Source organism: Pelobates fuscus, chromosome 8 (assembly GCF_036172605.1).
Source record: "Pelobates fuscus isolate aPelFus1 chromosome 8, aPelFus1.pri, whole genome shotgun sequence".
In the NCBI taxonomy this organism is placed as follows: Eukaryota; Metazoa; Chordata; class Amphibia; order Anura; family Pelobatidae; genus Pelobates; species Pelobates fuscus.
Genome location: NC_086324.1, coordinates 28715886 through 28742421, shown reverse-complemented (window position 1 = coordinate 28742421; position 26536 = coordinate 28715886).

Here is a 26536-nt window from a genome sequence, read left to right as displayed (position 1 = left end):
TGTACATGTGTAATGGTGCAGTCTCATGAGTAACAACTGGAGATATCAATGGTCTACCATCTATGGCCTCAACGGCCAAGGGTATCTCCTTCTCCCTGATGGGAATGTTGTTTTTCTTTACGAAACTAGAGAGAGCATATATATTTTCAACGATACAACTCTCTCCCATATGTAAAGAAACAGGGAGAAGCAGTTGGTTAGGAGGCAATGTAGGAGACTTAGAAATCACACCCAAGGCCAGTCCCCTATAAGGTCTTAGGTGCGAGAGTTTTCCGGGAGCAAGTTTTCCGGGAGCAAAGGACATTCCTTTACCATATGGTCTCTCCTACCACAATATAGGCAGAGTCCCTCCCTTCTCCTATGTAATTTTTCATTATCAGAGAGTTTGGCAACCCCTAATTGCATAGGTTCCTCTTCAGATACTTTTGCACTCTCCGGTGTATCAACTCTGGGGTGAATAGGTGTAACAAAACGTCTGTTTCTGTTCTTGGTATAGAGCCTGTCACGAATCCTATTATCTATATCAATGAGGTAGTCAATAAGGTCCTCTAAAGCAACAGGAAGCTCCTTAGCTGCTACCTCATCCAATATAGAGTCTGATAAGCCTTCCATGAAGGCAGTAGTTAACCCATTGTTGGTCCAATCTACCTGTGAGGCAAGAGTACGAAACTGAATAGCGTAATCAGCCACAGACCTAGAACCCTGTTTAACTCTCATTAATGCTCTTGCGGCATTTTTAGACCTTTTCATAGTGTCAAAAGTTCTGCGAAATGCTGTAAGAAAACTGTGAAAGTCATGCACCATAGGTCCATTAGCTTCCCAAATAGGATTCGACCATTTAAGTGCTTTGTCAGTAAGTTGGTGCATAAAGAACCCAACTTTAGACCTCTCTGTGGGAAATGAACGTGGATACATTTCAAAATGAAACTCTATTTGGTTAATGAACCCTCTGCATGTCTTAGAATCCCCTCCATACCTAGGAGGAGGTGTTAAATGGGCCGAAGTAGTAGGCAAAGTGGATACTTCAGGAAGCAGGGGTGTAGGAGGGTTAGGTGTGGTTGCTGTAATGGTTCTAGCTAAGAGCGTCTGGAGCGCCTGAGCTATCTGATCCATACGGTGATCCTGCTCTACAAATCTAGCCTCATGGGACGCCATCTGTTGAGCTAAATCTGCGGGGTCCATGGCCCTATCGTAATGTAACGAGAATATACCCCTACACGCAGGATCCAGCCAAACAGAAGACAGCACAGAGGAGAGATACGTCTACCGGACCTTAGAGTGGCCGGACTCGACGTAATAGGAGAAGTACAGAGTCAGGAACGATCCGAGGTCAAGGGCACAAAGAGACAACGTAAACGAGAACTAGCCAGGGTCTGGTACACAGGAATCAGCAAGCCGGCAAACAGAACAGACAAGGATAAAGCGAAAACGAAGTCAGAATACAAAGCCAAGGTCAAATACGGAGAAACACAAGTGAACACAACAAGCACTAAAGGGAACTGTAGCAGAAACCACAATAGGGCAAGGAACTAAGGGGAAAGGGTAAGTATAAGTAGCCTTCAAACTAATGTGATTGGCTCCTGTCACTTCCACACCCCCAAAAGGTAAGTGTATGGGGTGATTGGCATGACAGGAGCCAATGGGAGCCTTTTTGCAATTTAGGCTCCCACTGTCTCTTTAAGAGCGCGCCCGAGACTCGCGGCGCGCTCTTAGCTGCAGGCGGGACACGTGACCGCATCTCGCGGTCACTGCCCGTCTTCATGTTAGGAGAGTCGGATGAGCCGCGCGCGGCTCGTGCAGCCGCAGGACCGCGCACGGCTTGAAGAGAGGACCGCGGCCGGCCCCCGGATAAGGTAAGTAACGCTACAGTTCTATACCACATGGAAAGTAGCTTATGATTCATTAACTGTTTCTGTGCTTTCTCATACATACCAAGGGCCTTAGGGGGCACACTGCCAATGTGAATGGTAAAAGAACACATATGTGAAACGACCACTCTGCCACCATAACAACCTTATCTCAATCAAGTTGTAATGGGGTTTGAAATCCCGAGGCACTCTCTTATCTTACAGGGTTGAATTGTTTTTTAATAGTTTAACCCTGAAATTAGTCCCCAGGCAATACTATTTGTTAAAGATTAGAGATCCATCTCACATGTAAACTTTTTTTTAATTAGAAATCAGCGTATAGCTAGAGCCACAACATAGTGCTAGGTGCTACTGCTATTGTTAAGGGTCTCAGAAATTATTTATGTGGTTATTTATATGTGCATATTTATTAGTTAAATGTGCTGAATTCCCTGTACACTCACTAAGAATTCATTGCTTTAATCCAACCCGTTGCTTAGTTACCCTCAGTGGTATTTACAATTAATAAAGACTGCTTCTGCACTCCCACCCCAATTAAAACTGGGTCTATTGTTACACTCGAGTTTCTGCCTTTATTTTCTGACTTTCCTCTTTTAGTTACTAGGTATTATGGATCAGAAAGTAATAAGTAATAAAAAAAAAAAAAAAAAAAAAAAGTTCTTTTGTAATAATGTAGCAGAAAAAATATAGATAGCAAGCACAAGGCTCATGTATTCTGCATGACATGAAATTAACGACTGATTTGTCTCGTTAGTAGCATAGCCTTTGGCGCATCTGAAACAGTCACTATGTGCTTTTCTACTTAAAGCTTTCCACTGGAAGGATACTCAGGGTATCTACTACTCATTTTCTAAATTGTAAAAAATGCCACACATTACCCCTGCATTATATTGTCTTTTGATGTTGGTTACTGATTACTAATCCTGAAAAGCACACAGGTTTGAAAAGGATTATGGGGGTTATTTAATTAAACAGTTAATTGATGTGAATTGAAAACTAATTGACACATTTCACACATCTATTCTTTGCATATTTAGCTAAAATATCAATATTAAAATATTATTTAAAAAAAAAACAAAAAAAACAAAGATAGACATAGAACTACATGAGAACATTTGAAAAGGCTGATTTAAGGCTTTTTAGACCTTTGACACCAACCACTTTTTTTTTTTTAGAAATTAATATTAGGATGTTTACTTATAACATACAGTAGCTAACACATAAGACTAGGATAAAACTGCCATTTTGTAAACAAACTGTCATTTCAAGGTATGTAACAAATGTATATAATTATTTGAAAGCATGTGTCAAAGGGATAAGGTACAAAATGTTTCTATTTTCTTACATGCTGCCACATAGCCAAATTGGAGAAAGATTTACATATAACCTTCTGTGAAGCTCAAATAAACAAAAGCTGTACATATTAATCCACAAAAGTTACATATTTACACATAAAAGAGATAATTCTGGTGTACCTAATGTACCACGCAGGGGAGAGGGAGATAGACTAGCACTAGGCTGCTCAGTAACTGGAACAAATAGGGATTCACTAAAAACCTATGAAAGAAATGTATAGAAAATCACTCTGAAAGAGTGTAAACTCCAGGAGCTAGCTAAGTGACTAATGGCTAAAGCAAAATAAATAGGAGATGCTGTACCTTTAAATGTACAATAGGTATGATATCTCTTTAAATGTGAAATAATTGGAACGTGGTATGAAAAAAATCACAGAGTAAACTTAACTGCAAATAGACTTAGATGAAAATCTGGACCAAAAGTATAAAAATAAAAGTAAAAAAAATAAAAATTAAATGTGGATATAAAATATATGTAAAAACCGGGGGCGGGGCCGGACCGCCTGGCTGGACGGTCGCAGACAAGAGAAGCTCCTGCTACACGACTCAAAAAACATTGAAAAGCTATATCTTTCGCCAGAAAAACTGACCGACAGCAACACTGCCCAAAGCAGAAGGCACCAGGGAGAGGCTGGCTTATCAAGCTGCAGTCCCCTGGAGGAGAATACTCCGTGGTCCCATCTGGGGCCTTCTCCGGCGGTGAGTGGGGCGGACGGCCGCCGCCCCACTATCCTGCCATACAGCGCCTAGCCTGGAGCATGACCCTGGGCGGACCCGGCCCTGTTTCCCCCCCCCCATGGACTGGGGGGGTGATCCCGGTCCCCACCCGGAGATCTGACCACTGGAGCTCAAAGGTGCCGCATCCAGGGCCGGACTGGGAATTAAAAGCAGCCCTGGAAAAAAATTATTTACCAGCCCCATAATGCGTCACGCCAGCATAATGTGCAAATACAGCGTTAGAAAAGATAATTTAAGATTAAAAATTATTACTCCAATGTAAAAAAAAAAAAAGCACATATAGGCTTCAAAAAAACCAAGAGTGCAGATTTATTTTAAGCAGACGTGCCTTTGCATATAACCAATGTTTCAGTCCAACTACCATGATATATTAAGGAAAGCTTGGTCATGGGACTGAAATGGTAAATGTATGTAGCGCACAACTGTAAAAAATGACGGTATCTTGTTTAGTTTAAAGTCCTGTGGGTGCGCTCTTCACTTTAAATATGTTATTGTGCTGGAGTATGCACCTAGCAACAAGACTTGGCCAATATCTGCTCATTACATATGGTACATATCAATTACATTTCTCTGTGTATTACGTATATATATATATATATATATATATATATATATATATATATATATATATGTACATTAATATATGTGTAAATATAATAGGCATAATTATATATATATATATATAAAACTAATACACACATTAATATACGATAGATAGATATAGATATATATATACACCCACACCAGTGGCGGATCCAGAGCCTGATCTCGGGAGGGGCACTTATAGATTTAAAGAAATAATCCATGCACAATAACCACTACTGCTCTGTGTAGTGGTTATGGTGCCAGGAGTGCCCGGACCCGCTCCCAGAGTAAGTAGTCAAACCGTTTAAGAACAGTTTGACAACTTACCTGGGGTCTGCTGGGATATGGGGCTGTAGTAGGGTATAGGAGCAGTGGTGCAATGTGTGAGGGGTGCAGTTTGTGTGAAAGGTTCAGTGTGTAGGGTGTGTGGGGCAATGTGTGTTTGGGTGCCTGTGTGTGTGTGTGGGGGGCAATGTGTGTATGGGGGGGTCTAGGTGTGTGTATGGGGCTAGAGGTCGCAGTGGTGAGAGTGAACTCTAGCCCGTTGCTCCAGCGCTAGAGTTCACTCTCGCGAGAGCTGGAGCGTTGCCACTGTAACCGCTGCAACGCTCTGTACTCGCGCAAGAAGGACCCGGAGGAGCTGCAGGCTGAGCTCCCGGGTCCTCTCTTCCTCCCTCCCTTGCCGGCTGCCTGCATGGTGCCTCCAGAACAGGGAGGGAGACCTCTGATCTCCCCTCCGGTCTGTGAAGGCACATGGTGCTTGGACAGTGCCAGCCTGGGGGGGAAAGGGCAATTGCCCGTTGCCCCCCCTGGATCACACACACACATCTATGTTTCTTTCTCCCCCTCACTGCTCCTCTGTGTCCATGTCTCCCCTCTCCTTCCCAGTCACTCTCTTCCCCCTCTGCCTCTTTCGCCCCTCCCCTTGTGTATCTCTCTTCCCCTCTGTTTCTTTTTCCCCCTTTTCCCTGTCTCTCTCTCCCTCTCTAACATCTCTTTCTCCCCTTGTGTCTCACTCTCCCTCCCTCTCTGTCTCTCTCTATTCTCCCACTGTCTCTTTCTTCCCTATCTCTGTTTTATTCCCCCCCTCCCCTTGTGTCTCTATATTACAACCCTTGTGTCTCTATATTACCCCCCCTTGTGTCTCTATATTACACCCCCCCTTGTGCCCCTATATTCCCCCCCTTGTGCCCCTATATTACCCCCCCTTGTGCCCCTATATTACCCTACCCCCCTTGTGCCCCTATATTGCCCCCCTTGTGCCCCAATATTACCCCCCCTTGTGCCCCAATATTACCCCCTCCCCCCTTGTGCCCCAATATTACCCCCCTCCCCCTTGTGCCCCAATATTACCCCCCCTCCCCCTTGTGCCCCAATATTACCCCCCTCCCCCCTTGTGCCCCAATATTACCCCCTCCCCCTTGTGCCCCAATATTACCCCCCTCCCCCGTGTGCCCCAATATTACCCCCCCCGTGTGCCCCAATATTACCCCCCCTCCCCCCGTGTGCCCCAATATTACCCCCCCTCCCCCCTTGTGCCCCAATATTACCCCCCCTTGTGCCCCAATATTACCCCCCCTCCCCCCGTGTGCCCCAATATTACCCCCTCCCCCCTTGTGCCCCAATATTACCCCCCCTCCTCCCTTGTGCCCCAATATTACCCCCCTCCCCCCTTGTGCCCCATCCCCTCCATTTACCTGAGAGTAGTCAGAGGGGGCCGGCCGCTTTCTAGGCTGGTGCCGTCGGGCCGGGTGGCAGCCTCGCCGGTCCGGCGGCACTTCTAATGCTGAGGACGGAGGAGCATGAAGGAGGAGGGAGGAGCATGTCTCTGTACCATGCTCCCTCGCGGTTCCTGTGCTGGGAATTGTGGGAACCGCGAGGGAGCATGGTACAGAGACATGCTCCTCCCTCCTCCTTCATGCTCCTCCGTCCTCAGCATTAGAAGTGCCGCCGGACCGGCGAGGCTGCCACCCGGCCCGACGGCACCAGCCTAGAAAGCGGCCGGCCCCCTCTGAGTGTGCCACCGGACCGGCCACCCGGTGGCACATACCTCTGCAGCCCCCAGGTGCCGCGGCCCACCGGGAAATTTCCCGGTATCCCGGTGGGCCAGTCCGGCCCTGGCCGCATCCACACTCGAGGGCCCGACTGCATCACCTAAGATGGCGGCTGCCGCGTGCGCAGGAGTCCTCGGAGGGGCCTACCTTTCAGCGGAGCACAAAACACCCAGCGAGACTGACAAGCACGGGCTCAGGGGACCAGAAGAGCTGGTGGATCTACCTCACCGCTGCCCAACAGGCAATCTCAAACCTGCACACGCCACGAGACAGGCGAGCAGCAGCGGAGGCCTAAACAGAAGCCTGCCTCAAGCTACACACACCGCCGCCCACCGTCCGACCCACAGCTACCAACAATCCTGTGACAGCCAGGAAAGACGGCAGAGAATCGGACTCCCCTTCTACCGTCACAGAATGGCGAAACTACAAACGCAGCCGAAACAAAGAGCGGGAGAGCAGGCTTCAAGACACATCTCAACAACTCCCATCACGCCCAGAGCTCCACCGCACTGAACCCCCTCCGCAGGACTCTGACAACTGGGCACAGTGAGACCTGCTGGCGACAAGCATTAGATGACCACAGGACTCTGGGCACAACGCTAAGCCCGCACATGATCTGCAGCCAGTGGACTCCCTCTGGGTGGTAATACCCTCATTTATCTTGCAACTATATTCTCCTGCAAGGCTAAGTCTAAACGTATATGTGTACAATCTATTTTTAGCTAGACTAAGCTTAATTCTCGTCACTATTTAGAGTCGGCAGGAATTGTTTGTGTATGATTACTAGATCAGGCTGCTACAACTGTAAACGTGCAGTAGCATTAACATGTAAGCGATGTCGTTTAAGCACGCCATTAGTTTAATTACTGCTCCTATCCTGTGTATTAACTTTTGGTAATATATCAGACCTGTTCTGTTTCCTTCTTACTGTGTCTCAACACACTAAGCACTGATTAATTTGTCCTCGACTCAAATCTATAAAGCGATGTCTTAACTTGTTTATCTACTCCTACCTTTCCCTAACGTTTATTTCTTCTTGACTAGCTTAAAAAACAAAAAATGTGCAACTATATCCTGTGCCACAATTGTAAAATCTTGTTTTAATCTGGTACATGCTACTGCTGTTGTGGCAAAGCATGAAAGCTTGTAATATTAACTCTTGCACAAAAAAATAAAGAATTTAAAAAAAAAAAATATATATATATATGTAAAAACCGAGTATGCAGCAAGAAATGGGAGGAAAAAGTATCTAAATCCCCAATCAGTGGGGGTAAATGATACTTGTTCTAGATGATATACTTTGTATCAACAAAGCTAGAGAGTAACTCTATTTTAAGCACTACAGTATATGGAACTGCAGGCTTTGGGCAATATTACAGTATATTTATCGCTAATAAAATGAAGCAAAAAAACTGGATAGGATAGTAAAAAAGTACCAGTTTATTCCATATATTAAAATATTGAAAATATTAAAAATACAGATACAAAATAATTCATAGATGCATTACCAGACTATTGTGCCAAAAATTAATTGCAAGGACCTTCGGATGAGTTCAGATGGATATGGATTGGAATGATCCGTATTCTGACTGCCGGTGAGGATGGCGTTCGTCTGCAAGCACGTACCAAGCTGGAGCCTCACTTCAGGCGACGTGCAAAGCAGACCGCTCCGGTTGCGATAGTTACCAAACGGGTCCTGCGTTCAAGAATTAGGCTGCTGTTGTGGCGGCTGGTCTGATCCTGTGTGTTACTATGAACGTCTGTCTTACGCGTTTCGTAGGGGATAAGCCCTACTTCATCAGAGACATAATGTACTTACACATACCCAGGAAACTTTCAAACTACTGTCGGATCAGATAGTATCGGATCCATGGCCTCCTGTGGTTCATCTTGAGACAGATGGACAGGGTTGCGACAGCTTAGGAGAAACAGGCATCGTCTCATGTGATGCACTATAAGTGCCTAGCGCACCTTCTTGTGCAAGCATGCTAAACACACATTCTTGTAAGATTGTAAACATGCTTGAGCAAGGTCTTCTTTACGACTTTTCCCTGTCAATGTAATTTTGCATATCAATTACTTGTAGACAAATATCAACAAGTAATTCTATAACTTTATAGCGCTGCAGAAAATGCTTGTTGTATACACACATATATATATATAATAACTATATTAACTATATTATATATATAATAACTTAATAATAATAATGATAATAATAATAACTAGGAAATAAGAGAATGTAACTGTATTTTATCTCCTAATTTTTCTATTCTCTAATACACAATACTAGGATTACTTATTTACTATTACCACAGTTTGGAAAATGATATATTAACGGAGCACTCATATGGGGGTATATCTTAAAACAGCTTGTAAGAGTTAAAGATCTCTTGTCTGAAGTCTTTGCAAGACAGGTGCACTGGGCATTTGCTGTCTCTTGAGTACAGCTAAACTGAGCTAACCAAACCAGGAAGTAACTGGACCGGTTGTCTGATTGACAGCCGGGGGGGTGTGACAAGGTTGATTTAGTAAATTGCCAATTTGTATTAAAATCTAAAGGTTTTGTAAAATGAAATAAGAGGGCACACATTTCACACATAAAGCACGTCAGCATGCTACATTTGTTTAGGTGTTTTGGAGTGTTCCTTTGACCCACGTAAATCAAATTACTTTTCCTCCATTTCCCTACAAAAAAGTATCATCCTAACAGAGCTTGTGTAGTAAATATGTGTACCAAAGTACGCTGAAGTGCATTAGGTGTTCCTAGTGTTCATTTTAAGCAAATACGTCACCTTTGTGGATGATTAGTTGCCCAATAATTACATTACTGCTTGGGGTGTAGTTGCCCAATGATTACATTACTGCTTGGGGTGTAGTTGCCCAATGATTACATTACTGCTTGGGGTGTAGTTGCCCAATGATTACATTACTGCTTGGGGTGTAGTTGCCCAATGATTACATTACTGCTTGGGGTGTAGTTGCCCATGATTACATTACTGCTTGGGGTGTAGTTGCCCAATGATTCCATTACTGCTTGGGGTGTAGTTGCCCAATGATTACATTACTGCTTGGGGTGTAGTTGCCCAATGATTACATTACTGCTTGGGGTGTAGTTGCCCAATGATTACATTACTGCTTGGGGTGTAGTTGCCCAATGATTACATTACTGCTTGGGGTGTAGTTGCCCAATGATTACATTACTGCTTGGGGTGTAGTTGCCCAATGATTACATTACTGCTTGGGTGTGTAGTTGCCCAATGATTACATTACTGCTTGGGGTGTAGTTGCCCAATGATTACATTACTGCTTGGGGTGTAGTTGCCCAATGATTACATTACTGCTTGGGGTGTAGTTGCCCAATGATTACATTACTGCTTGGGGTGTAGTTGCCCAATGATTACATTACTGCTTGGGGTGTAGTTGCCCAATGATTACATTACTGCTTGGGTGTGTAGTTGCCCAATGATTACATTACTGCTTGGGGTGTAGTTGCCCAATGATTACATTACTGCTTGGGGTGTAGTTGCCCAATGATTACATTACTGCTTGGGTGTGTAGTTGCCCAATGATTACATTACTGCTTGGGGTGTAGTTGCCCAATGATTACATTACTGCTTGGGGTGTAGTTGCCCAATGATTACATTACTGCTTGGGGTGTAGTTGCCCAATGATTACATTACTGCTTGGGGTGTAGTTGCCCATGATTACATTACTGCTTGGGGTGTAGTTGCCCAATGATTACATTACTGCTTGGGGTGTAGTTGCCCAATGATTACATTACTGCTTGGGGTGTAGTTGCCCAATGATTACATTACTGCTTGGGGTGTAGTTGCCCAATGATTACATTACTGCTTGGGTGTGTAGTTGCCCAATGATTACATTACTGCTTGGGGTGTAGTTGCCCAATGATTACATTACTGCTTGGGGTGTAGTTGCCCAATGATTACATTACTGCTTGGGGTGTAGTTGCCCAATGATTACATTACTGCTTGGGGTGTAGTTGCCCAATGATTACATTACTGCTTGGGGTATAGTTGCCCAATGATTACATTACTGCTTGGGTGTGTAGTTGCCCAATGATTACATTACTGCTTGGGGTGTAGTTGCCCAATGATTACATTACTACTTGGGTGTGTAGTTGCCCAATGATTACATTACTGCTTGGGGTGTAGTTGCCCAATGATTACATTACTGCTTGGGGTGTAGTTGCCCAATGATTACATTACTGCTTGGGTGTGTAGTTGCCCAATGATTACATTACTGCTTGGGGTGTAGTTGCCCAATGATTACATTACTGCTTGGGTGTGTAGTTGCCCAATGATTACATTACTGCTTGGGGTGTAGTTGCCCAATGATTACATTACTGCTTGGGTGTGTGGTTGTCCAATGATTACATTACTGCTTGGGGTGTAGTTGCCCAGTGATTACATTACTGCTTGGGGTGTAGTTGCCCAGTGATTACATTACTGCTTGGGGTGTAGTTGCCCAATTATTACATTACTGCTTGGGGTGTAGTTGCCCAGTGATTACATTACTGCTTGGGGTGTAGTTGCCCAATGATTACATTACTGCTTGGGGTGTAGTTGCCCAATGATTACATTACTGCTTGGGTGTGTGGTTGTCCAATGATTACATTACTGCTTGGGGTGTAGTTGCCCAGTGATTACATTACTGCTTGGGTGTGTAGTTGCCTCATGGAGCAGCAGAAGTAAGTTATACTTATCTAAAGATGACCCCCACATAAGCGGACATCTTTTTCCCTCTAGTTCCTGCAGCTTCATCTGCCTGGGGCCCACACCAGTGCTGTGCTTTCTTGCATACTTGAGAGTACAACACTGATGTCTGTGGAGGACCCCATGAGTAGCCTCCATAGACCATGTCTCACAATGAGCGAGACAATGCCTGATTCTCTCAGTCATCTCTTGTGACAGCTATACGAAATAACAAATCTTGAAGCTCCCCCTTTAGTCAAGTTTTGCAATCTTGAGGCTTTACCATAAGGCAATATAATTCCTACTTTGTCTTATGATCTGTTTTGACTGCATTGGAATTCCACTGACATTCCAATACTGTCAATTTGAGCATTTTTTAAAAATTTGAAATGCTCAAATATTTTTTTTGGGGGGAGGGACAAAACCACTTTAAGTGCAGAGAGCCGAAAGGTATCTCCCAGAACACTGGCCCATAGAAATGAAAAGTAAATATAATCATAAGTATAACTTAATGTTTGAGGCAATTAGAAATGTGCACAATTTTGCAACACATTTACTAATTTGAGGCTCTAATGATAGGCAGGTATTTTAATTAGAATACAAAAATAAATGGGCCAGCAGTGAACATTCAGCAATGAGTACAGCTATGATTCAATTTCCAGACCAAAAATAAACAGTCCATCAACCACATTAAGCAGGATTCTTGAGATGTCTTGGCCCCATATTTCTATCACATGTATCATTAGAAACCATTAGCACTGTATTGGCTATATGAGTATCAGTAACCCAGACAGCGCTTACTTATGTCCATGGTGTAGTGTACATAAGAACAATATAGAAATGAATGCAGAATAACAAATTTAGAATATACCATAGGAACCGTAGAGTCATCAAATGCAGAATAATAAATTTAGAATATACCATAGGAACCATAGAGTCATCAAATGCAGAATAATAAATTTTGATAATGACTGTTTGTACTGGAACTATATGTGTTGTGTAACTGTATCAGTTTGTCATTGATCAACAAAACTCAAGTACCATTTATAAGTACGTATTCATTTGAGTTGTCAAAAATTAATGCACATGTCTAATGATGACTCTTAAATATTTATTATTTTATTTGTACATTTTAAAGTGAATCTATTTTCTGTATAAAACAAACTAGAGATCTCTATACAGAAAGTTTATCAGGTCTGCTCTTGTTCATAGCACATTGTGTTTTGAATTTATTTTAAAGTCCTTGGCTCATAATTTAATAAAACAAATCTTACCGCATAGCAGCAGCAAATCTGAAAGTCAATGTACGTGGTTATAGAGGTATAATCAGCATGTTTAACCGTTTTCCCATTTACATATTGTATAATTACTGAGGCACACGTACAACCTGACTGTGAATAGGAATTTATTGGCTTATCTAATCTGTATATTTAATTTGTAGTAAAACACAACAGACTGTCAAATTAACTGGAAAAAAAAAAGTTGTTTTTGGATACTATCGTGTACAGTTGCATTCGGAATTATTCAACCCCCCATTGAAAATCAGGCTTATTGTCAACATTTAAAGACGTTCAGATGTTTGCAATGTACAAATCAAACACAAGCAATTGAAATGTCTCAACACAACAAATGCTTCAAGTAGTTTCCCCAAATTCCACTGAAAACGCAACTTATAATGGCTTCTCCAGTCTCAAAATTTTTCTAAATTATTTAATTTAAATTATTCAGTAAATTTTGACAATAAACCTGATTTTCAATGGGGGTTGAATAATTTTGATTGCAACAGTATTAAGAGACATTTGCATTTTTTTTTTTTTTTTTTTTTAAAGTGATCATTCAAAGTGAATTTCAAGTTTAAGGCCAACGTTTCCTAACTGAAAGCATAGGGGATTTAGATAATTTTTCCATTTTTGCTATTTTGACTTTAATTTGAACATCAACCTTGATGATGCATGTTAATTCATAATCCAGCCATGAGACGATTTCTCGAAGTTTGCTGGTAATATATTGATGCTTTCAGATCTTTGTCAATGCTGAATTAAGGTCATTTGTGATAGTTATAATAAAGCTAGTTTGAAATAGCTATAAAATACACAGTTCCTAATGTTTCTAGGGCTTGGAGGCAGAGAGATCCCTAATTGATGCTTGCTGGATACTGGATGTGTCTCTCTGAATAGCTTTTTGACCTCCTCATAGTTAACTGGCATAGATTAGACCAGAGCCGATTCTTGGGGTTGCGGACTGCTCAGGAGTTCTGTAGATAAGAGCGGTGTGCAGTGTGGTATACTGTTGCTTTAAGAAAGGACACTCTGGACTATTTGTGGGAAACTCTATAGTCAGTGTCCATTTTAAGTTTAGTTTTCAGTCTCCATTTTCTGTCTAGTGTTTGCATCTGAGCTGAATAAAGAACTGCTCTGTGTGACCACTATCAAGTAGTGCTTGCTCCTTCTCTCCATGTAAAATACTACACACAGAAAACACTACATGCAGTAATAGGCTCTGTCCACCTCCGGTAGGTCCTGCCTCTGCATGATCAGTGGCCTAAGAAAAAGGGTTGGGATCTACCTGAGGGGACAGAATGTAGCACTGCACATCTCTCCTATCTACAGAGCACCTGGGAAACAAAACCCATGTTAAAGAATCACTATAGGGTAAGGAACACAAACATGTATTCCTGACTCTATAGTGCTAAACCCACCATATAGGTGTCTGCCGGCACTGGTGCTACCCCCTTTGTGACATCATCAAAATGGCAGATTTTTAGCCAATCCAAGCGTTCTAAATACATTTTTGGTAGCTAATGCTAACCCTATACCAACCTTATCCCTATCCCTATGCTTAAACTAACTCTAAACATACATCTACCCTAACTTTACCTCTTATCTTAATCCTAAACTATACCTAACCATAAATCAACATTAATGTGTACCCTACACTAACACTAAACCTGCACTAACTCTATCCCTACAGCAACCCTACTTTAACACTAACCCTAACCCAGCCATAATGGTAACTCTAACTCTAATGGTAACCCTAACTCAGTACTCAGTGCTGACATAAGCAGAAGGATTGCCGATCTAACTCAATACCGAGCACTATCTACTGTGTGATTACTGGATTAAAGGGAGACCTCCCTGGCTGTATAGATCAAATAGTGATTGATGCTGAGTACCAGGTACAGCCCAGTGCTAATCACTGTCAACATGGGGCATTCAGTGAGACCTTATTGGGGTGTTTCCAGTCCCTGAGGATTTGCCTTTGTCAGCAGCATCACCATTGCTGAACATCACCTTTCAGTTGCTATAATTAAATGGATTTAAAAGGCTGTATGCAGCTGTTAATCTGAGCCCTTCGTACGGATCATCTGTCAGTTTGGGCACATTAAATATTGCCCCAGCTAACAGAGGGGAGTCCCATGTATCAATAGTGCAAGCAGGGATTTAACCCTGCCAACAACAACATTAAATCCATCCTTTCCAAATAGATTTAAATCCCATGGAACATCTAATGACCTTAATGGGTTAAATATAGGGATGTGTAAGCATAATATTAAAACTTTAGGAAGTGACAGTTCCCCTTTCAGCTTTTTTTTTGCTTTGCAAGTGATACGTTATTTCCTGTGAGCATTTCTCTGCCAATTTAAAGTGCCAGTAACTATCCTATTATCTTCTTATTAAGAAAATAAGTTTGATTCATCCTGTGTCAATGTGTCTATAGGACCAAATATCTCACCACGTACCAGTTCCAATTATTTTTACTCTTATCACTTTCATTCGTAATTATAATCAGCTTACCTTTTAGCTGGTTTCATGTAAATGTGATTGAACTTATGCTGAAAATTCAATCCAAGATATATTGCATATATATTGAACCACTATACCAATAATGACTTGTGATTAAGTGCTTAATACAGGAAGCATATTAAGTTTTAGCGAGTGCTCACCACTGTACTATTTTTGCACTCTGCTTGAATACATTTCATTTCTGGAATTTGGACGTTTGTGCATTAAATTCTGGAGTATAGATTCTCTTGCATTGTTTTGCTTCCAAATAAAACTTCTGTGGCTTTATTTAGTTTGCGTTGCAGATTGTGGATCATGTAGTGGGGAGAACCAGCTTTTGGAGGGTGATCTTGTGTGGTCTTATAGTATAGTGGTACTTGGAGCTGGCTATATTTTGTATATTCTTTCTTTGGATATACCCATAATGCTTTAACACGGGAATTGTTTGTTTGTTATTTTGTTTGTGGCTCTCATTCATACTTTTTTCTCATTCTTGTCACAAGCATGTTTTAAATGAAAAACAATAAATAATTATTAAAGACACGGTAGAGAAAAGTCAAAACTACCCATCCAGGGCATCTGGAGGAAGAAAGACTCTTTACAAATCACTGGTAAGACCACATATTGAATATGCTGTGCAATTTTGGGCACATGTTCTAAAGAAGGATATTATGGCACTAGAAAAAGTGCAGAGGCGGGCTACAAAATTAATAAAAGGAATGGAACATATCAGCTATGAAGAAAGGTTAACAAATTTAAACCTATTTAGTTTAGAAAAACGTCGCCTGAGAGGGGATATGATAACATTATACAAATATATATTCGGGGCCAATACAAACCATTGTGTGGAAATCTATTCACAAACTGGACTTTACATAGGACACAAGGCCATGTGTTTAGACTGGAAGAAAGAAGATTTTGTCTAAGGCAAAGGAAAGTTTTTTTTACTGTAAGAGCAATCAGGATGTGGAATTCTCTGCCTAAAGAAGTGGTTTTATCAGCGTCCATACAGATGTTCAAACAGCTACTAGATGTATACCGTATATACTCGAGTATAAGCCAACCCGAATATAAGCCGAGGCCCCTAATTTTACCCCAAAAAACTGGGAAAACTTATTGACTCGAGTATAAGACTAGGGTGGGAAATGCAGCAGCTGCTGGTAAATTTCTAAATAAAATTAGATCCTTAAAAAATTATATTAATTGAATATTTATTTACAGTGTGTGTATATAATGAATGCAGTGTGTGTATGAGAATGCAGAGTGTGTGTATGAGAATGCAGTGTGTGTGTATGAATGCAGTGTGTGTGTATGAGAATGCAGTGTGTGTGTATGAGAATGCAGTGTGTGTATGAGAATGTAGTGTGTATGAGAATGCAGTGTGTATGAGTGCAGTGTGTGTATGAGTGCAGTGTGTGTATATGAATGCAGTGTGTGTATATGAATGCAGTGTGTGTGTATGAGAATGCTGTGTGTATGAGTGCAGTGTGTGTATGAGTGCAGTGTGTGTATGAGTGCAGTGTGTGTATGAGTGCAGTGTGTGTGTATGAGAATGCTGTGTGTATGAGTGCAGTGTGTGTGTATGAATGCAGTGTGTGTGTATGAATGCAGTGTGTGTGTGTATGAATGCAGTGTGTGTGTGTATGAGTGCAGTGTGTGTGTATGAGTGCAGTGTGTGTGTGTATGAGTGCAGTGTGTGTGTATGAATGCAGTGTGTGTATGTGTGTGTGTAATGCAGAGTGTGATGCAGAGCCTTGGTGGGGGGTGGGCATTTTTATTTTTTATTATTTTAATATATTTTTTGTTTCATAAAATTTTTTTATTATTATTATTTTTTTATTTTATTATAATTTTTTATTTAATTATTATTTTTATTTTATTATTTTTATTTTTTTTATTATTATTGCTATATATAAATTTTTTCGTCCCCCCTCCCTGCTTGCTAGCTGGCCAGGGAGGGGGGCTCTCCTTCCCTGGTGGTCCAGTGGATGGGCACTGTGTAGGAGGGGGCTGTGGGGGCTGCAGAGAGATGTTACTTACCTTTCCTGCAGCTCCTGTCAGCTCTCTCCTCCTCCGCCGGTCCGTTCAGCACCTCGGTCAGCTCCCAGTGTAAATGATTTACACTGTGAGCTGACAGAAGAGCTGAACGGACCGGCGGAGGAGGAGAGAGCTGACAGGAGCTGCAGGAGAGGTAAGTAACACTCTCTGCAGCCCCCACAGCCCCTGTCTGTATTATGGCAATGCAAATTGCCATAATACAGACTATTGACTCGACTATAAGCCGAGTTGGGGTTTTTCAGCACAAAAAATATACTTGAGTATATACGGTACTTGCAAAAACAGAATATTCAAGGATATAATCTTTCAATTTAGGGTAATAACTGCTTGATCCAAGGATAAATCTGACTGCCATTCTGGGGTCAAGAAGGTTTTTTTTTCCTAGCTTGTTGCAAAATTGTGCTTCAAACTGGGTAATTTTTGCCTTCTTTTGGTTCAACAGCAAAAAAACTAATGTGAGGAAGGATGAACTTGATGGACGCAAGTCTCTTTTCAGCTATGTAATTATGTAAAGACACATGGGATGTATTTAACTTCAGTACCTCTTACAGTCTGGGAGAGCTATACTTGACAATACATTATATCAAGTTAGTTATGGTTTTCACTTCTCCATATTATGCACCCACACTGATATCTACCCAGCATTCTTAGCCAAAAAAAACAATAGGGTTTATCCACTGAACACTTGATTTGTGTTTAAGCTACTACAGTTGAATCAAATGCCTTTTAATTTTTACTCGAAGGAATCAAACCATCTGGGATTTAACCAGTGGAATCTTATTAACTGAATAAGACTTGACTGTTAAATCCCAGATCGATTTGTTTGGACAAAAATTTAAAGGAATTTGATTTATTTGGAGCATCTGTGCAGAAGACTGCTAGGCGCTAAATAGTAGTGAATGAAAATGGTATTTTGCAAAGTTGTGCAAACATAAGCTGCTTTGGTAATAAACTCCTCAACTCACTTAGGGTATTGACAGTCTTCAATATTTACTTCTTGGTTTGTTTTCTAGGTTACAATAATTCAATTAATATAATAATTCGAAAAAAAAAATTCATATCCTCAGGTAAGCAAACCCAAATGTGACAGACAGGAGACAGGAGTCCTATAGCTGAGTAGAGATTATGCAAGTAAACCAGTATTACAGGCATATCCAACACACATACAGTGTTATTTACAAAAGTGGTATTTCAAAGTGAATTTCACTTTGAATTTCCTGTAAATTCCCACTTTCGTTAATGAACAAACACTTTAAAGGTGTGGTTTCCAATATGTGTAAATATGCTGGGCTTACAAGACGCTGTTAGTTTGCTATGTTATTGTTATACGGGATACTTTGTTTTCTTACACACGATGCTTTTAAATATGACACACAATAAAGCCACAAGAACCATAAGGTTGATATTTCTGAGAAAAATTAAAAACACAATTTAATGTTAAAATAAATCTTTATGATGCATATAAAACAACTACCTCCACTCCTACTGTACCATCCTGCTCTCTCCTGTATGATCTTAGTACTGCAAGCAAAACATTATCTTCACCGTCATTTGTTTTTCCTGAATATTTACTACAGCGCCTTACATGGTAATACAGACCTACCAGTAGATCCAATACTGATGGACAGACAATATATGGTGTCTGTTTCCTGTGGAATCCGGAGAACGATTACAATTAACGTCCCTAATCATGTTTTATTTAAAGGGGGCTGTGAGATCTGTAGCAACCAAGGTGATCATTTATTTTTAACCTCCTTACCAATTATCTGCTAACATGGTGATCATTAACAAAGTCCTTGCGTATTAAAACCAAAGGTCCCTATTTGATTTAGGTAAATACTCCCCAAGTTATTTGGCTCCGGTACCACAACTCTTTCGCCAATAATAAATATAGCTACATCCAGTTATATTGATCTGAGCTCAATCACCTCTCGAGTTCCTACCAGTAAGATAATGGGATTCAGGACCATGGCCACCTACCTACAAAATAACCCAGATTAACTGTTTGAATAGCATATTTTGACTCAATCTGAGAGCAAATCTATAGTTACATATTCAATCTGGTTTCAATTTGCAAAAAAGGAGACACATTATCATGTAGGTAAATCGATAAAAGCAATAAAGTAAAATGTAATAACATAAATAGAGATACATTCACACCCCATGCTTGGCTTTACACAAAATAGATGCCAATAATACCAATTCAATTGACATTAAAAGAGGTATTTGATTGTCTATTATTATCACAGCAGCAATACATTTATGGTGATTGAAAAAGTGATTGAAAATCTCTTCCACATGAAGTCAGTGGGTAGTAAATACATTGTTAAACTTACTGGTAATTATTTTATTACACGCTCCATATTCCTAATATTTGTTTAATTAATTTGTGCTGCTCATGGTGATTAAGTTAGGTGTATTCTTTGATTGCTTTTAGATCATGTTACATGCAAGGTTTTTTCTTTAATCATGTCTTTTATACAAATAGATATGCAAGTACTCTGCTTGATTTCAAATTGATTAAAATGTATTCTCATTGTTACTGTAAATTTTCTAATCATTAGTTTGGTTTTATCCATATATGTATTGGTGTTATAGGATTTGGGAAAGCGGATTATACATTTATTTTGAGAGATTTTCCATGTTCTTCATTTTAACCCCATAAGGACACATGACGGATATATTCCGTCATGATTCCCTTTTATTCCAGAAGTTGTGTCCTTAAGGGGTTAAACAGGATATTTTGAATATTTCCATGTTTCTAACCATGGTGTTTGGAGGTATTTCTAGGTTGGAGACACATTCTGAACACTAGATGTCAGTGTAGTACATTGTTTGCCAGTTGTCTGATTTTACATGTGACAGTAGACGTGAGTTAAAAATGAGTTTTGTTAAAAAATAAAATCTTGAAAAGCAAAAATTTGTCATTCATCTTTTGCTTCCTAAAATTACTTTCTATGCTAATATTTTGTTGTCTATTTTAGATTTATTTTCATAAGCGTCAGCCAACCACTCGCAGAGTAGTCAATTATTAATTGACATGTCAGCCTAAGCTAAGACACTTTAATTGAAAGAGAAGGTGAAACAATAAGCATTGAAGGCTAACTGGAAACGTTCTAACTATTTAGCTATGTTGGTTTGTATCATATCATGCTTTACTTAACAACTTTTAGAGAAGTAGCTCCCTGACACTTTGCCTGCTGTGTTTTAAAGATTGTAACAACAATTTTACTGTTAGGGAACACTATCTGTTATTAGCAAAGATTATAAATGTATATTTGACACCTTAAATATATAGTCCCAGTAGCTCTGCACTCCAACTTCAAGATCAGTAGCTTCTATAACCCGGTGCTCAGTAACACAATATATATATAAAAATAGCAAAAGAATCATACCAGCACAAACTTTTTTTCTTCTTTATTAAATCATTATAGGCAATCCATATGTCAACATTTCAGTTCCACATGGGAACCTTCTTCAGGACAAAACATATATTCACTTTCTCGCCCATCAAGGTGGCAGTTTGGTTTATTCCTCATTCTTAGATCTCTACTAGAGGCTTGAAAGTCTAAGGGTTCCGCAAAGTATCTTAGTTGTTTCTGGACGTACACTGTACTGGACAGAGATCTCACATGTTCAATCTGCTGAAGCCACTCCCGTAACTTGGAGGTTACAGCCTTGAGTGCTCCTTCATTCACTTTCCATACCCTTTCTAGCTACTTTTTAGTCATTGGTATTTGTATAATTTTAAAGTTCCTTCTTCTTGGTGTTATAGTCACTGGGTATTGTCACATCTACTACCACTGCAGTCTTCCGTTCATCGTCTACCACCAAAATGTCAGTTTGAGTGGCTAGTACTTGCTTGTCTGTCTGGTTCTGAAAGTCCCACAGAATCTTAGCCCTGTCATTGTCTACGAACCTTTGTGGTACAGTTCTGTGCAGATGTTTTGGTACACAATCCCCAGCAACTTGGTTGAGTCTCTCAGTGTACGCTGTCCATGCTGGCGTCTTGCACCTGCCCACTATGTGCTTCATTGTCTCAGAGGCCTCTATGCACAGTCTGCACCTTGGGTCCTATCTGGTGTGGTAGATCCTGCTTTTTTTGATGTGCTGCAGAGTGCCTGTTCCAGCTCTGCTGTGATTAGTGCATCAGTGCTGTCATTCATTCCTGATTTTTTTCAACAACTGATAGGATTTCATAATGTGAGCCACATCCACTATCTGCTAGTGGTTCATCTTATGGAGAGGTTTCTTTTGCCAGTGAACGTCTTTCTTTTCTGCATCCTCTATCTGTTGTTGTATCCTTGCAGTTAATGTTTGACAATCATCATCATGATGTACTTGTGGATCCCCTGTGTTTTACCCAAGACTGTAGCCTTGATAATCATCATGCCCTGGCTTCATCCAGCTGGTTGGTGTGCAGTCTCTGGGTGGATTGTGGGTGGAATCCTTTATTCATTCCAAGCAGTTTCCGGTCTTGATATACATGGTTTCCAGATATTTTATAGAGATAAATAGATAGATAGATAGACAGACAGATAGATTTAGATAGATAAAAAGATAGATAGATAGAATTTGTTCAGAAGATAAAATAGTTGCCGTAAAATAGTAGAATATATGCTAATGTTAAATGTCTTTTCTTGACCTCAACACTACCCCGATCCTCTAGTCCAACATATTAGCTATAGCCCTAACTGAAAGACAACATTTAGCCACAAAACTAGTCCTTACACTAATCTTACACCAAACTTTAACACTATCCCTAGACTTGGCTATACCATAACCATAACCCTAGCCTAAATTTATGGTATATGTCTCTCTTTTGAAGCTAAAATTAGTAAGTATAATAATTATTATTTTATCGTTCACAAGATTAAATAGCTACTGTCCGGGACTGTAACTCCAAATTATCTTTGACAGCAGTGGGACAAGTACAGTATGCTCTAACATTAAACTCCTTTATTATTATTATTATTATGTTATTATTTATATAGCGCCAACAAGTTCCGCAGGGTGGACGAACAGACATGTTGTTGTAACCAGACAAGTTGGACACACAGGAACATAGGGGTTGAGGGCCCTGCTCAATCAGCTTACATGCTAGAGGGAGTGGGGTATAGTGACACAAAAGGTAAGGGTAGTATTAGACTAGTGACATTTGCAAGAAAGGAATCAGTCGGGAGCTATTAAGCTCTACTCCACCCTGATGCACTAGTCCAGTTAGCTATAGGCCTAACCCTAAGACAAAATGTATCCCCAAAGTTGCCCTTAAATTAAACCTAAACCAAACATTAACACTAGCTCTAGAATGAATCTTCACATACTAACCTTAAACTAAATGTATTATATAATATCACAAAATCCTGTACATTAATATGGGATAGGTGTCTCTTTTGCCACTATAAGAACCTCCACTCTTCTAGGAAGATATGATTATATTCAGCCGCAAGAACTTTGGTGTGATAAAGTATTGAGATTGGTCAATCAGGCATCTCTTTCATTCAGCACTACTGCTTACTCCTAAGATGTTTTATTGGGTTAGAGTCAGGGCTGTGTGGAGGTCTGCCATTTTTCCTAAATATCTTTCTTTGTTCATGGTTCAATGTTAGGCTGAAAAAAGGGAAACTGGGAGCACACACGAAACATGCATTTTTCAGTAGTGGTGCTGCCTTATAAAGGCTGGATTTAATACAAAATGTAGATTAAAGAACAGTGCAAACAAAAACCATTAAGATCACCTATCTTAGCAAACAAACATGAGGATTCAGTTCCATTTTGTTGAGCCCGCCACTGTGTCTCATTACCCTAATGTCATAACATGCTAACTGCAATACTTACTTACTATTTAAACTGCTTCCACAGACTCTCCTCAAATGTATGCTTTTCGGTGGTCACTTCCAATGGGGCACCTACAGTGGAGGGGCAGGGTGCTCAACTCAAAAATAATCTGGATTCTAACTATACACAGAAAAAAGTGGACTTGGTTGAACATGTATTTCTCACTAGTGATACATCTGAATGGACAAACTTGTTGGTCTGAAACAAGAGAACCCTTCAACTGAAAGCTAAACACTCAGGATATCCTTGAATTAAATTATAAGTCGTAGAGTTAAAATGTCCCTTCTCTAGAACTACTGGATTATAATAACGCAAGATTGATGGGTTCCATCATTAAAGACATTTCTTTAAGTTTCTGAAAAGAAGATGGAGGTCTGTTTTGCCATGAATTAAAAATAAAAAATTTTCAAATATTTATACCGAAGCACCATAACATGTTAAAAGACAATTGGGTCTATCCACTAAATAAATAATTGCAGTGAGTTGCCGTGTGCATTTCAATAAACCCAAGTTAGTAATAAAAATCTCCAAATCAGCAGAATTGGAGATTGTTTTTCATCTTGGCAATCTATGGCAGTGTATGTCTTAATGTTGCATCATGGTTGTTAAATTGCAGTGATTCCATTTTTAATTAATAACTCCCACAGCCTCTGTTCTTTCAGACCATAAAATGAGCAGCCAATCTCAGCTAAATGATCGTGTATTGTCGTAGACTTTTCTGTCTGCAGGCAGTGAAAGTTAGACTTCAGCAGTCAAAGGACATCGGGTCCTGCTTTATTCTGTGGTTTGATTCCAAATTGCCATTGGTGGAAATATTCTCAAAGCTAAAAGTGAAGAATTGAATGTGACATATTTGACACTTTTCTACTGCTTCTAAAACTGTACTAGACTCCATCCAATCTTGCTCTGCTTGTGCACTTTGAAACATGTAAGAATGGAAGATTTTTTTGTATTCATTAAAATTGGTTAGAGCACATTTAATACGCAGCTCAAATGACCCAAGGGCGCCCTGTGCTTTTCTGTGTTACATTGTGTGTAAACGTTAATTAACCCTCTTGGTGATAAGGCTGTTTCAAGTCAAAACAATTCCCTGAAATTATTTGAGCTATAGATATTTAGATATTTGAGAATTGTGCATATTTTGGGTAATGTCCATTGGGTAATTTGAACTATACTAATCAACTTCTATTTCCATTAGCCCAAAAAAAGGAAATAGCAATCCTTCTGCAGAGAAGGAGTTATGGTGTTTTGACAGCTTACTCTAGAAGGGCTCAAGAGCAGATATACTTCCCTGTCACTTCTAATGCATCTCCCTTGCATCTCTGCCACTTCTAATAATTTACCCTCTATTCCGGACACTTCCATTCATGTGTCCACTCGCCTATCCCTTCCATTAATTTACAACCCTAATATGTTATGTCTATTATTTTCCCCTTTTCCATTCAGCTGCCATCTCCACTTTTACACTGCTATACCATCTTGATTTGTAAAACTTCCCTCACACCCTTTCATCTTTATTAATTTTCCATTTACCCTTTAGAGACATCCACATATTCTGCTTTCCATTTCTGTTTATTAACCCCTTCGCCAACTACCTACATGCATTTATTCATACATGCATATGTACCTCGCCTCTGCACTTGACTCCTTCCTGCCATCACTGAGGTCACAACTCACAACTGCAAAATGCCAAAACTTCAGTAATGAACTTAAGGACATATCAGGAGACCACCCATGGTTCAGGTCCAGGCAGCGAGGTAGGGAATCTGAGTTTTACTTACCTCCAGCTATCCCTCAAGGCTTCTGTCATCTTCATGATTCAGGTCCCCCTCGGTCTCCTGTGCTTCAGCTGCCAAGAGCCATGTTAGTGTTATACTCTAGTGCATGCAAAACTACAGGATCCTCCATAGGCAAAGCCTGAATCCCAAAACCATAATTTGTGATGACTGCAGGGTTTGGACAAAAGTTGACCAAGGAGCTTCTACTTTTGTCAACTTTGGTCAACCTCAGGCTTTACTTCTTTGTCTTATGATAACTTTGAATTGCATTGGAATTTCCGTGAAATGCCAATGCAGTCTTAGTCAATATTTCATAAAGATTATGTCTTTATGAAATACTTAAAAATAATAGATCAACTTTGGTAGATTCCATACAATTAATGCAAAAATAATTTTACACATATATGACAGCAACAAAATATTTGAGATTCTTTCTGGTGAGTTCTAATTTTAAGATTATTGTCCCACAATCCAAGATAGTGTAATACACAGTAAACATATATGGGTTGCCTATAAATATGCCAAAAACTGAATTACATCTGATTTAACCATATGTATGCAGGCCTATAGGCATATTCTATATTCCACATACAGCAAAAAAATATATAAAAAATAAAATCTAACATCTTTGCATTGCAGTCCATTGTGGAACACAGCTATTCGTGGTTTATTAATACAATTGCTGAGTTTCTACTAATGTCTTCAGCTCTGAACGTGGACTTTCACCCCTTGAATACAGATGATTAGCTCAGAATATGAGAAATATATTTTATACACATTTTATATATGTAAATATGCATTATTTCATATGCACTGCCACATATAATTTACCCAATGAGGCAATGAAGGCCCTATGGGGATTCTATATTTACCCCTGGCCAGAATGCTAGATTTAATGCAATATTTGTGCAGTTCTACCCGGTCATTAGCATCACATGAGGTGGTTCAGTTTCTGTTCCGAGCTAAAAATTGACTACATGAATAAGTAAGCATCAGAATCTTTGAGTCTTTTCCGTGGCTGTCTTATACTAACGCATTCTACCAATGTGATGTTAATTGTGCATAAAAATGTATATATATGTGTATATATAAACACCAAAGAAGGATGCACTCACACTGCGGCAATAAGGTATTCACAGCTTCTTAAATACATGTTTATCTTGACTCACATTTTTTTACTTCATCCTTTATTTTTTATCACTTTACAATTTTCTTTCTTCTTCCTTCTTTTAATTTTTTTTCTTAATTTCTTTCTCGTGACTTTTTTATTAACACTTGTCATCAACTCATCATTCTCAATTTATGTCACTTAGAACGCAGATTTTTTTTTCAAAACTTTTTTTTTAATTGAGTTAAAGAAATGCAAGAAGTCTTAGAAGACAAGTGCTAATACGGGACAATTACCATTACCTAATGACTATCAGATGGCAAGTATGCAATGCAAAGCATAAATATATATTTTCTCTAGTTACAGAATAGCAGGATAAGTCGCTCTTGGCAATAACCAGAAAAAATAAAAATAAAAAAGAGAAGATAAACAGCTGAGGGGTCTAGTACCCTCTTGGGCAGAAAATGGTAAATATAACCAGGCATGTTGTTACACTAATTGGTAAATAATGTCCGTTGGAAAATTGGTCAATAATGTTCGTTGGTAAATTGGTCAATAATGACAGTTGACTTTTAAGATTAGTGTACACCTTTGCATCTTCTAGTATGCTATGCAGAAGAATTTAGACAGGGCAGACCAACATTTATATATTGACCT